The sequence below is a fragment of the Microcaecilia unicolor genome, chromosome 2, assembly GCF_901765095.1.
Source record: "Microcaecilia unicolor chromosome 2, aMicUni1.1, whole genome shotgun sequence".
Lineage (NCBI taxonomy): Eukaryota > Metazoa > Chordata > Amphibia > Gymnophiona > Siphonopidae > Microcaecilia > Microcaecilia unicolor.
This window is the reverse complement of record NC_044032.1, coordinates 313,989,338-314,002,520: the sequence shown is the minus strand read 5'-3', so window position 1 is coordinate 314,002,520 and position 13,183 is coordinate 313,989,338. Positions and strand designations below refer to the sequence as shown.

Below are 13,183 nucleotides of genomic sequence, written 5' to 3'. Positions count from 1 at the left end.
GCTTCTGGATAAAATTTTGTTTGTTCCTCATGCTTAAGGTTTTACTCTTTATCCAGACATGCCAAGTCACACAGAGGCATATGACACATGCAGTCAGGCCCCTTCTCCAGCTCACACACATAAAGGGCCCAATCTCATACACTGGCGTCCTCTCCTCCCTTCTTGTGGGTCGGGCATCTCTCCCCACTGCCCCCCTTGAGTGCAGCACCTCTTTCCCTCTTTGTTCTCCCCCCACCCCACTGCCGTCGAGACACAGCTGAAGGAAAACCCTCGGGATTGACTGAAGCAGTCTGCTATTGCTGACTGTGCTGGCACTGCACAAAAATATTAATAGTGGCAAGAAGAGATGTATTGGGGGGTGGGGGAAGCACTAAGAGGGAGAGAGGTGCTGCATTGTGGGGGGAGGGTAACAAGGGAGACAGGTGCTGCAGCGAGGTAGGAGTAACAAGGGAGACAGGTGCTGCATTGTGGGGGGAAAGAAGGTAGAGAGCTGCTGCATCGTGTGGTGGGCAAGGAGATAGGTGCTGCATTGTGGAGGGGGACAAGGAGGGAGAGAGGTGCTGTATCGGGTGGGGGCAAGGAGGGAGAGAGGTGCTGCAGTGGGGGGGGGGACAAGGAAGAAAAGAAGTTCTGGACAAAGAGTTCAGGTAGGGAAGAGAGAGATCCAATGAGGGGGTGAGGAAGAGGGGGCACGGAGAGGGAAAGAGGTACTGGACTGGGGAGGGGAGACAAGAAAGGAGATAGGTGCCAGGACCTGCAGGAAGGAAGGGGGAGTGGTGCTGGTCCTGCAAAGGGGAGACATGACAGAACAGAAGCGAGGGAACACTTGCTGAACCCTTGAGGGGAGGGGTCAGAGAGAGGGAGAGATGCTGGCATGTAACGAGGTGCATAGAGACAAAGAACAGTTGTGTTGAACAGGGCAAGAATAGGGACACAGAGACTGGAGATGCTCCAACATGGCGTGAAGACAGGGGTGATTCTGGGTCACAGAGAGAAGATGGATATGTGCTTATGGATAGTGGACATAAAGAGAAAGTGCCAAATGGAGACTAGCAAAACAGTTAAGAGAAGAAAGAGGAAGCAGAAACTGGGTCCAACACATTAAGAAAAATAAAATGACCAGACAACAAAGGTAGAAAAAATAATTTTATTTTCTACTTATTAATTAGAATGTGTCAATTTTTGGAATGTGTGTCTGCCAGTGCCAGAACTGGTTTCAGACATGGCTGGGGCCCATGAGAAAAATCTCACTCATTGGCTTTCAATCTCCAGCATAGTGGTGGTAAATCTCCAGCTTTGAAATGGGCCACCCTTCAGTTTTAAGAATGACAGGGCAGATATTACTCTTCTGACTGGAATTTGTCAACCAGATTGTCACAGAGAAGGTGAAAAAGCCTTCCAAGATATTTCTAAATTATATTTGAGAGGACAAAAGATCAGTATCTTAATGTGGGGAATGTACCTGTTTTAATGAAAGAAAAATATCTATATGAAAAAAATATACTTCCAATGCTGATTTCTTGCATCACTGTGGGAGCATCTTGTCTGCCTGAGATACAGCTGTGATCAGTGTGGCCATGTTGTGTGCAGGCTAGAAGCTTTGAGCTTCTGAGTGCTTTGCTTGTGTGAGCTAAAATGGCTGCTGCTGAAACTCAGAGGACTAGGGCAGTTTAGTGTAGCTTAAAGCTTCTGCTTGTATCTCTTGAAAGTATGATAAATACATTCAGCAGAACTGTGGCTTCCTTGATTCAGATGAAAGGACTAAGCTTGGGGGATGGGTAGTGAAAACTGGATGATCAGCTTTTCTCTGAGGTGCTGGAGTCCTCCATGGAAAATATGCTTTCAGATCTAATGGACTGTGCTGAAGGAGATATGGGGTGGGGCTTCAGTCACTGCTGTAATTTGATCCAGGGTAACAACCTCTTCCAGGCTGCTTGTTCTGCTGCTAAAACACAAAGGCTTCTGTCTTGATTCCTCTAATTTTGTTAGTTTGAAACAATTTTGTGAACAACCCAATTTTACTAGCAACAAACAAACCAACTGCAATGTAGGTAAGTCACCTTGGTGTCTGCCTGGCCAGAATGTTTCTTGACAAAAGGTTTATTTCAGCAAATGTATCAAGAGGAGCATTGCTGTGTACAAAATCCTGAAGCAGTGCCCTCTTTCATTCAACATGACTTTAATCTGACTGTAGAAATCATTCTATGTTCTACAGTAAAGGAATGGAATGTTCTTCATTAAAAGCGGTTGCTGCTGTTCAAGTGCTCAGCCCTCTAGATCCTCAAATCATAGTGACACACTGTGCTATGTAGGCAACTAATCAGTGGTTACTTTGATCAATAGTATTGCGTTTGTGAAAGAAGTGATCATTTTCTTAACCTGTTTTGTATGATTGCCTTCAATCATCAGCATCTAGACTAAAGTTTTATCCCTGCAGAAAAGTGGGGGTAGCTTCTGCTGAGATTTTGGTCTTGTCAACTTGAGGAAGTAAATCGCAGAACAATACATGGCTTACACCAAATCCAGTTAAAGGTTTTTGTCTTAAGCTCTCCCTCCATTCACCTTAGAATTATTTATCTGTAAAAAGTCATCTTGTAAGGATATAAACTGGACTGGTGAACTTGTGGCTAAGAAATGCAACTGAATTAAAATTAAACATTTTCTTCTGCTAAAATGTGTAAAAATGCTGATAAAATCATTTAAGATGCAGGGCAGCTGGAGCAGCCTCTCTTTGAAACTGGCCTGCTTTAGTTTTGAATTCAGTACATGTACTAGAGAGGGTGAACTTATGGCAGAAGCACAGAAGATAGAATTTCTGCTCAGTTTCACTGGCGTTTTGAAGGCATGACTCTTGATTGAAAATGAAAGTGAAGAGACCATAAAAACTAATATTTCAAAACAGCTGGGACTGCTAAATTCAGAAAAAGTTACTCCTCCTTGGATACAGTGAAGGAATTTGTACAGTATTTGTGGTGCTCAAGCACCCACAAAGTTGGTACTTCCATGACAGACAATAGTAAGTAGAGGAATAATCCTAGTGATTAGTGCAGCAGGCTAAGGTTAGGAAATCCAGGGTTCAAATTTAGCTTCTCCAACTGATGCTGGGCAACTCACTTTGCTTTCCACTGTAAGCCCACTTGGACAGGGAAATAAGCAGAATACCTAAATTGTAACTTACTTTGAGCTTGGATTTAGAAAGGTGAATAATTGTATCTGAAATCCAAACCTGATATTCTAGCTGTTGGGTACTTTATGGAAAATGTGTACAAAAAGGGTTACCATTTCTACATACACTGTGGTTAGACTTGGTTTTAAGCATAAGACAAAGTATCAAACTCACAAACTTACAAAACTCATGGAACAAATATTTTGAAAAATATTTCAAAAAAAACTTTCAAAACAGTTGGAGGAAAAGACCTCATTAAACTGGTGCAAACAATATTATAACCAAGTAATCACATAAGTCTGCTACCTTTGAAAAAGTAATCATTGGTCAGAACTTTGGGGGGTTTTCTGACCGATGATTACTTTTTCACGGGTAGCAGGCTTATGTGATTACTTGATTATAATATTGTTTGCACCATTTTTGTCAACAATTGAGGTCTTTTCATCCAATTTTTTGAAATATGGCCCTGACTGTGGCTTATAATTATAGTTTGCAATAGTTTTCTTCTTTTTCCTCTTAATATGGGGTCAGATGCCCTTTGCAAAGCCTCAAGGCCACCAGGTAGTGGAAATGTGCACAATGTTTTCTGTTGGCTGGTTGTGTGGTTCTGCTCTGTCGTTGGGGTGTTCTTAAGTGCAGAAATCACTTCTAGAAGGGAACCTATTTAAGAACGAATAAACTTCCTGAGCCCTTACGCCAAGCCCCCTCCCTACCCATCTTCAAATCCTTGCTCAAAACCCACCTCTTCAATGTTGCTTTCGGCACCTAACCTTTATATCTATTCAAGAAATCTAGACTGCCCCAATTTGACTGCCCTATTTGACTGACTGTACATTTGTCCTTTAGATTGTAAGCTCCTTGAGCAGGGACTGTCCTTCTATGTTAAACTGTACAGCGCTGTGTAACCCTAGTAGCACTTTAGAAATGTTAAGTAGTGGTAGTAGTAGAAATCTGTAGTGAAGCGCTCTTTTTAGATATTTGAATGGAATGTTGATTAGAACTATGTGCTAAATACTTGAATAGTTAGTTCATACCAGGGAACATATTTATTTCATAACTTTTAAGAAATTCATGTGATGCATGGCAAGCTTAATATTCTTTTTTTTCATGACTCTACAGCAAGAGAGGACAGTGCTGGTCCTCAAAGGTCTGATTTTCAGTGTAATCACAATTTGTAAATTTTTTCAGTTGGTTAAGTAGTTGTGTGCAAATAAATTCAATATATTAGGATTGTAGCTATCTTGAAAAGCAGACACGTCTGTGGCACTTGAGATTCGCCCAACAGGGTTGATCTAGGCTTGGATTTACCCCATTGCATACAGGGACTTGTAGTTCTGATTTCCCTAGTGTAGTTCCTAAGGAATGCAAGATTACAAGATCCTGCATGCAGTGGATCAGCCCTGTCATGCGAATCTGGAGCTATCTGGAATCCCTGTTCGAAATTATACTCTTAATCTCTAGTAGATATGGTAAGGGATTTGTGGGATTATTATTAGGTATTCCATTCTACTTTTATTTATGCTCATGACATCATGATTTACATCCCATTTTCTGAAGAAATATTTTGCTATATTACTTGGGAATCAACCATGTTCACTTCTCTCCCCCATAGCCTTATGATCCAATTTTAAGACTACCTTTCTATTGAAGATAATTGCTTCCTGAGCGTTATGCTTTTGAAATATTTAAAGATCTGTGTTCTACCTACCCTCCTTTTGGCCTTCAAATTGTACAGATGTTACTCTTTGAGTGAACGAGTAGGCTAATGGCTAGAACAGCAAACTGAGACCCAGGGATGCCAGGGTTCAAATCCCACTGTTGCTCCTTCTGATCTTGGGCAAGTCATTTAATCCCTATTGCCTCAGGTACAAACAAATACCTACTGTACCTGAATATAATTTACCATGAGCTAAATCCTAATCCCACGTATATATATGCTGTTAAGGATTAAATATAGACTGCACCATTTTGGAAGCTCCTCCTCAAGATTTCCTCTACTCTGTTCATATCCCCATGGATATATGGAGGTGTATTTTCAAAGCACTTAGGCTTACAAAGTTACATAGCAAATGATGGAACTTTGTAAGTCTAAGTGCTTTGAAAATGAGCTCCTGGCACTGACAACAGGACCTACCAGTCTGGATGAGATCTATTACTGACCTATGTGGAGGTATTAACAACTTCTTCTCATTTTGCATTTTAACACACAATCTGGTTTCCTCAGTGCCTTCTCATGCTCTTTGGCAACCTGAGGGCATCAACTGTGACCAACCCTAGAGTGTTTTGCTAGTTGCTTGTAAATATCATGTATTTTTAGGTTACTGTACCCAAAATATATTCCTCTGCAGGTATTTTTTCCATTCTGTTAGCTGTCATGCTAATTTCCTTCTCATTCATTCCTTTTAGTAAGTCAAGGGCCTTGCAGATCACTGTCTAGCAAAAACACATACTTTCCAGTCCTATTACACTGCAGTGACTAGTCTGCCCCATAACTGATTTCTGTAGGCCCCACTGATCACAATCTTTCCTCAGAGGGGTACTTCTACTCTGGAGTGTCCCTTTTTTAAAGAAAGTACTTCAGCTATTACTTCAGTGACTAATCTGCCCCAGAACTGATTTCTGTAGGCCCCACTGATCACATTCCTTTCCTCAGAGGGATACTTCTACTCTGGAGTGTCCCTTTTTTAAAGAAAGTACTTCAGCTTGAAACTGCTGAATTAGAACTCATCAAGAAACTAGACACCACTACCCCAGACCTGAACAGGGACAATGGCTTCATGGCCCACTACAGATGTAAATAGATTTAACTATTCTCAGATTATCTGCTTATTGATTTCTTTCACCCACTTTACTACAGTTGTAAAGGGACTTAATTATGCTGCTATTATCACTCCTTCCACAACCTGTTCTGCATTTCTCAGTGTCTTCCCTATATTCTGTCTCCTCCTTCCCCCATTAATTCCATCCTCATGTATATATATCCACTGCTTAAAACTACACTTTGTGTGCATCTGACAAAATGGACCTAATAAAACGCACCTCCAATGTTCTGAAGCAGAGAAAGTGAAGCCTTCAAGCATTGAAGCATTAGTGCAACGTTCTAAAGCCCAGAAGCACTGGCCAACCGCACAGCAGCAGGAGGCCCCGCCCCTGCCGCCCTTGCCGCAATGCCATGCCCCCCCCCCCAGGAGAACGTTGAAGGTGCGTTTTATTACTTTACAAGCACTGGGTGGCTGGAAGCAAAACACTCGCTGCCTCCCTCTCAACCTACCTCACAGACACACTACACACCCTCCCATTTCGCCCACAACGCTAAGACCCACCTGCCACCAAGAAGCAGAAAAACAACCCCCCTGCATCCACTAGCCACCTCCCTCTCAACCCCCCTCCCACACACACAACACACCCTCCCAGCTCGCAAGCAATGACCCACTACCCCACAAAAACGCAGGCAAAAGCTCCATCCCCTGCAAGCCACTCACTGCCTCAGTCACAGACCCCCTCCCTCAGACACAACATACCCTCACACGTCGCCAAGTCCCCCCACCAAAAAAAAGAACAAGATCCACCCCCCTGCAAGCCACTCACCGCCTCAGTAACAAACTCCTCCCACACACACCCTCCCAGCTCCCCAGCACACAAACACACAACGAACCAAACCACTCGCCGCCTCCCTCTCAACCCACCTCCCAGACACAAGACACACCCTCCCAGCTCGCCAACAGCGCTGTCTCCACCCACACTTCCTCCCACTTTGCCAACACAGGACACTACTACTGACACCCCCCCAACCCCCCCCCCCCCAACAAAAAACAAAACAGCACCACAATTATGCCAGCCACCAAGAACACTGCCAAAACGCACCACCCCGCCCCAAGCAACGCTGACCCCCCTCCAAACACCATGCCACACCCTCTCCGTTCAGCACCACTGGCACCCCCCTTCCCCCCCCCCATCATTGTGAGACATACACACAAAACACAGACACTCGCCCCCAACCTCCCAGTCAGCCACACACTATCTGAACTGCACACACACACAAACTCTCTCTGTGAGACACACATAGACACACTGTCTCACATACACAATCTATCTCTGTGACACACATGATCTTTCACTCTCACATACACATACACACACAACCACTGTCCCCCTCCCTCCCCAAAAAACAACGATAACAAACACACACACATACAATGATGCGGAACATGGAGAGATGCACACTCACACTCTCTCTCTCTCTCACTGTATATCACCCCTGCAACAATAACCACCCTCAAAACCATCCCCCACTTCCTCCCACTTTAGCAGCATGGCCCATCCTCCAGCCCCCACCCCACTTAAACCAAATTTAAAAAAAATAAAAAACAAAACTAATACGAGCCAGCAACAACACGCTGAAAACCCACACACTCCCCCCCCCCCCCACCAACGCTGACCCACCTCCAAGCCCACAGCCACACGCTCTCAGTTCACCAGCCCTGCCCCTCCTGTCATTGTGAGACACACACACAATATCACACTCGCAAACAACCTCCCAGTCCGCCCCACCGTCTATCACGTTCACACACACACACAAACTCTGTGACATAAAAACAGTGATGCAGGCACACAGATCGCCACCCCCCCAAACCCCCCAAACTAACAAGATTCCTGTACCTCCAAGAAACACAGTATAACCCAACAGCCAACTCCTCAAAATTCACCAGACAACCCCCTTCCTCTAACATTGTTACCCCTCCAAATTCACCATTCAACCCCCTTCCTCTAACATTGTTACACACACAAGCAATAAACACCACACACACACACACACACACACACACTGACACACCGTCTATCACTGACACACACACACCGTCTATCACTGACATTCTTCTTGAGTGTGTCACAGAGATAGATTCACGGAGAGGGTGGTGGATGCTTGGAATGCCCTCCCGCGGGAGGTGGTGGTGATGAAAACAGTAACAGAATTCAAACATGCGTGGGATAAACATAAAGGAATCCTGTGCAGAAGGAAGGGATCCTCAGGAGCTTAGCCTAGAATGGGTGGCAGAGCTGGTGGTTGGGAGGCGGGGCTAGTGCTGGGCAGACTTATTCGGTCTGTGCCGGGGCTGGTGGTTGGGAGGCGGGACTAGTGCTGGGCAGACTTATACGGTCTGTGCCGGGGCTGGTGGTTGGGCGGCGGGGATAGTGCTGGGCAGACTTATATGGTCTGTGCCAGAGCTGGTGGTGGGAGGCGGGACTGGTAGTTGGGAGGCGAGGATAGTGCTGGGCAGACTTATATAGTCTGTGCCAGAGCTGGTGGTGGGAGGCTGGGTTGGTGGTTGGGAGACGGGGATAGGGCTGGCCAGACTTATACGGTCTGTGCCCTGAAGAGGACAGTACAAATAAAAAAGTAGCACATATGAATTTATCTTCTTGGGCAGACTGAATGGACCGTGCAGGTCTTTTTCTGCCGTCATCTATGTTTACTATGATATTTCTGTCTCACAGACACACACACAGCCACCGCCCCCCCCCCCCCCCCCCCGCCCAAACCCACAAAAAAAACGCTTACACACACAAACAATGAAGCGGAACATGGAGAGGGGGCAGGGAAGAGAGGAGAATCGCTGGGTGGCTGGAGGGGGAGCAGGGAACAGTGGAGACTCGCTGGGTGGCTGGAGGGGGAGCACGGGACAGAGGAGACTCAGTGGGTGGCTGGAGGGGGGGCAGGATGGAGAAGAGCATCGGTGGGTGGCTGGAGGGGGGGGCAAGGGAAAATAGAATCGCTGGGTGGCTGGAGGGGGAGCAGGGGAGAGAGGAGAATCGCTGGGTGGCTGGAGGGGGGACAGAGGAGACACACTCGCACCCAGCAGTCTCACTCTCTCTCTGTCACACACACACACTCACTCTCTCTCTCTCTCTCACACACATATTCTCTCAAACATACACACTCCGAGGAAAACCTTGCTAGCGCCCGTTTCATTTGTGTCAGAAACGGGCCTGTTTTAATAGTGCTTCAATAAATTGATTAGTCCATAAAGTACCAACTTCTTTTTGTCATTTTTGCTGCTCTGGACTAACATGTCTATTTCTCCAAAACTCTTTATTTTGTCACTCAGGGCCAGATGCACTAAACTTTACGAGGCAATAACGAGCCATTAACGAGCAAGTAGTAAACCCTGGCATGCACTAAATACTTTTTTCCGACGACGGTAGCAGGTAACACAAACAGAATGCAGATCAGCAAATTGTGTAGAAACCCTATTGAAATGAGATGCACTAAGCTTTTCCGCTTGCCCTAATGCTGGAAAATGCTGGGAAAGCTAACGAGAGGTCTGTACCTCTTGTTGGGGCTGCGCGGGCTTCAAAAATTTATAAAATGTAAAAAAAAAAAATCAGGAGGGGGCAAAAACGCTCATCAGGAGCATCCTTTATAGACGTTCTTCACTGTAGGTATTATAAAAAAAATCGCAGGCATCTGCTGCACATATGGTACGCCGCTCCCCCCTCCCCCCTGCATTGAAATCAGAACTTTTATGCAGCCCCGGCCCCCCTTCCTCCCTCCCTTCCTTGAAATGACAGCTTCCCCGCCATCCTCCGCCCCCGTGGCCCCCCCCTGAGGTCTTCACCGCCGCCGCTCCCCCCCTCCACCCACCCCCCTCCGTCTGCCACCGGGCCCTTGCAGCGCCTCTCACCTCTGTGTGAAGGCGCTGCACCGGCAACAACAGCTGATCGCCTCTTCGGACTTCCCTTCTTTGCTCCTGGCCCGCTCTCGTCTGACGTAAGTAACCTACGTGGGTTACTTACGTCAGATGAGGGTGGGCCAGGAGCAAAGGAGGGAAGTCTGAAGAGGTGATCAGCTGTTGTTGCCGGTGCAGCGCCTTCACACAGAGGTGAGAGGCGCTGCAAGGGCCCGGTGGCAGGCGGGGGGAGCGGCGGCGGCGATGACCTCAGGGGGGTGGGGCCATGGGGGGGCGGAGGATGACGGGGAAGCTGCCATTTCAAGGAAGGGAGGAGGAAGGGGGGCCGAGGCTGCGCAAAAGTTCTGATTTCATTGCAGCGGGGAGCTGCGGTGACCTCGGGCGGGGGGGGGGGGGGGGGGGCAAGGCTGTTAATAAAGGACATCCATAAAGGACGTGTCTGGGTTTTTTTTTTTTTACATTTTTTATTTATAACCAATTGGGTTTTTTTTTTTAAATGTCTTTGGCATGCGCAGAGCAGCCAGCATAACGCTTGGCTGCTCTGCGCATGCTCTACCGGCCGATTATCCAACGGTTTTACGAAGGGTTAGAGAATGCAAGTGAGCTGCAATGAGCAGCTCATTTGCATTCCCTTTCCTTCATGCATAGCGGTTCCCTACCGATTCGCTATGGAATTCGGTAGGGAAAGGCTCTAACTACGACTTTAGTTCATCCCCCACTCAGATTCTTTCTTGTCTTGGTTTTCAGTTTAGGACCCATCCAGAGACTATCTAACTTGTTTATAAGTTTCATTTATGGAACAATGCAAATGGATGTGCCGAAATTTGAGGAACTCATATTCACTGTTCTTCCCAAACTTATTTCCTAGGTCATTCAGTGAGATAAATTAATCAGAATCCATCTTGCTTTGGATACTGCAATTCTCTGGTCTCAGGATAGTTTAGTGTCTTTTCTTTGTTAGTGATACCATTAATTTCCCCATCACTAAGGTCAGGCTAAATAGTCTCTGGATGCCAACCACCTCCCTACCCCCTCTCTTAAAAAGACAGATTGCATCTGCTTTTCTTCAGTCCTCTGGGGTCATTTGCATCTCCCCTGAATGATGATCACTGTTGTGAGTGGTTCTCTGGGCACCTGTTAATGTCCTGTAATTTATCTCATCTGTTCCCAGTTCCTTGTCAGTTTTTAGTTTTCTTAGTTCCTTGAGAGCTCTTTTTTTATGAATAGTCTGAAGTTCAGCTCCCTTCAGTGTGAGCTTTTTCTACATATCTGCAGTCCATCAGTACCCATTTTTGTGAATTCTACACAAAATTATTTCTTTGGAATTTGTACTTTCTCTGTTGCTCTTTACGCATTCCTTCCCGCCACGTTTTTTTCAAAAAGCTCACCCTTGCACTTTCTTCTTTAGCAAAAGTACCATAAAAAAGATCTGACGTCCTCGCTGTTCTTTCTTACCAATCTTCTCTTTCAGTCTTATTTTTTTCCTGTAGGTCTCCCTGTTTCTCAAGACCTCTTCTTCATCTGTGAGCCTCTGCTCTACCCTCCCATGTGCTAATCTTTTTTTGCCTTTGTCTTTTCAGCCTTTTCTTTTGAACACCATACTGTTCTATTTTTCATTCTTTTTGTTTTTCTTTGTATTATAAAGACCATTCAAATCTCTCTATAATTTCAGCCACTGTCCCTCTACATCTCCTGGTTTCTCTCTGTCTTGTCTGTTAGTACTCATGAAGTGTGATTTAGCATTGTTTTTATATTGAGCTGCACTGTTCAGTGATTACTAGCCACCCACCCCAACATCAGTATTGCCTTTTTCCCTTTTGTGGGTATTAGGCCCAGTTTCATTCCCACTTGTAAGGCTACAAGGATGCTGTCTGATTGTCTAAGTAACATTCCTTGAAAGAGTGGGAATACCTCACTTCAAAAGAGATGTCCAAACTACATTTGGCAGTCTCTCACAAATAGTGCCTTCCACTTATATTTCATTTAATTTATTATCACTCGATATATGGCCTTTAATTATATATATTATATCAAAGCAGTTTACAAGAAAAGTCTAATATAAAAATAGAGCACAAAACAGCTGCACTCTCCTTACCCACTAGATTTACCCGCTACCTACTGTATATTTATTTTTAATTTCTGATATACTATCTGCAACCCTGAAAGCTATCAAAGCAGGGTACAGTAGGTAATACAAATATGATAAGCTTAGGTCCCACTAAGTGATGCCTGTTAGGGACCTACAGAGTCTGCATATTTTCAGCAGAGGTCTGAGAGTGGTACAAGGCCACAGCAACACAGGGGGACCAAACCCATGGACAGGAAGGGAAAAGGATAAGATTTCTCATATTGTTTGTTTATTAGAGCTAACTAGTAGGACAAAGTGTTTCACAAATAAAATAAATAATAAAAGCAGGAAATGGAACGCTATAAAGCACTAAGAAAGAGCCTTTCATCCATGGATAAAGAATAGGGAGAGAGAGAGGATAAGTCCAAGGATTTGAATTGGTGCCAAACTGACACTATTGCATGGAACCATAGGCTTGTTCAAATAAAAACTTTTTCAGTTTTTTAAATGATGACTTGAAGCCTTGGGGGAAGAGAAATTCCATAGGAAAGGTACCAAGAAAAAGAAAGATGAGTGTCATGTGGATTCTCCTCAAGCAAGATTAAGAGAGGGAAGAGTAAGTCGGTGAGAGTCCAAAGAGCGTAATGATCTTAAAGGGGTATATGGGGAAATTAAAGAAGAAAGATAGGGAGGAGTGTTGGAATAATAGGCCTTATGACCTAAAGATAGTATCTTACATTGGATTCTGTAGTGGGCAGGGAGCCCATGAAGCTTCATGAGTAGAGGCGTTTATATGATCAAACCATTTTGAGTTAGATATAAGGTGATCAGTTGTATTCTGCAGAGATTGAAGACGTTTTTGTTGGGATTGAGGGAGGTTGGCATAAACAACATTACAATAATTCAAGTGGGAGGCGAGTAGGGCATGTATCGGGGCGAGGGAGTCAAGGTAGGAGCATAATGAGCAAATATTTTGAAAAAAATATATAGAAGCCTGTCTTCAAGTTATTGGAAATGTATAATAGGAAGGATACACTCCAAAATAACAAAATGAGACCAAATAAGTGAAAAGGTTGAGTAGGTAGAGGAAGATTCCCCGAGATCCAGCATGCTACAGTTTTATCTCTATTTAACACGAGTTTGTTGGCAGAAAGCCAGGTGGCATGTTGGGCTAAACCAGTTTTGTAACGGAGTGATATCCAGGTATAGTGGTGAGGGTGGGTAGAAAAGGAGGATGTCATCTGCGTAACTGAATGCTTT

At 45.0% G+C, this 13,183-nt stretch overlaps 1 protein-coding gene across 6 annotated transcripts in view; it reads left to right on the top strand.

The window, feature by feature from the left end:
* ZNF462 (zinc finger protein 462) overlaps window positions 1-13,183 on the top strand; it is a 717,470-nt gene that overhangs the window by 170,729 nt on the left and 533,558 nt on the right. Inside the window, exon 1 of one of the 6 annotated variants that reach the window (XM_030194317.1) lies at window positions 2,015-2,051. The exons of the other annotated variants lie outside the window; for them this stretch is intronic. The gene's annotated coding sequence lies outside the window, so the exon portion shown is untranslated. Of the gene's footprint in view, window positions 1-2,014; window positions 2,052-13,183 lie in introns of those variants that run through there. 6 annotated transcript variants of the gene reach the window in all.